Genomic DNA, 481 nt, shown 5'->3' on the forward strand with positions numbered 1-481 from the left:
GATAATATTATCATTATCGATTATTTTTGTTCATGTACTTAACGATAAAGCGAAAGGAATACGTGATCAGTCGAATTTATTACGAAGCGGAAGAAAATCCTTTGTCGCGAATATTAAAAAAAAAAAAAAGCGAATATTTTTGGGATTAAACCGTGAGAAATGCGACACGGTTTGACAATGATCCTTTCGAATATCCTATACTCTTAGGATTAACGGTTGTAATATATCGCCTGTTATCTTTAATATTAATATTATATACACCCCATTGATAGGTTAACGAAATGAAACTGAAAATGAATTATATTGTCTCTAAAAAGAAAAAAAAAAAGCGAATGCGTCTTGATCTTATGATAGATCGCGACTATTGTTGTCTGTTGCTTTCGCACATAACCTAAAAAAAACTGTGAGAGACAAAACACGAACATTGATTATCGAGAAATCAATAAAAAAAAAAAAAAAAAAAAAAAAAAAAAAAAAAAAA

At 28.7% G+C, this 481-nt stretch overlaps 1 protein-coding gene across 1 annotated transcript in view; it reads left to right on the plus strand.

Moving 5' to 3' along the window:
* LOC102671071 (solute carrier organic anion transporter family member 74D-like) overlaps nucleotides 1-481 on the plus strand; it is a 28,298-nt gene that overhangs the window by 5,033 nt on the left and 22,784 nt on the right. The window lies entirely within an intron of this gene.

The sequence above is a fragment of the Apis dorsata genome, unplaced genomic scaffold (assembly GCF_000469605.1).
Source record: "Apis dorsata unplaced genomic scaffold, Apis dorsata 1.3 scaffold_270, whole genome shotgun sequence".
In the NCBI taxonomy this organism is placed as follows: Eukaryota; Metazoa; Arthropoda; class Insecta; order Hymenoptera; family Apidae; genus Apis; species Apis dorsata.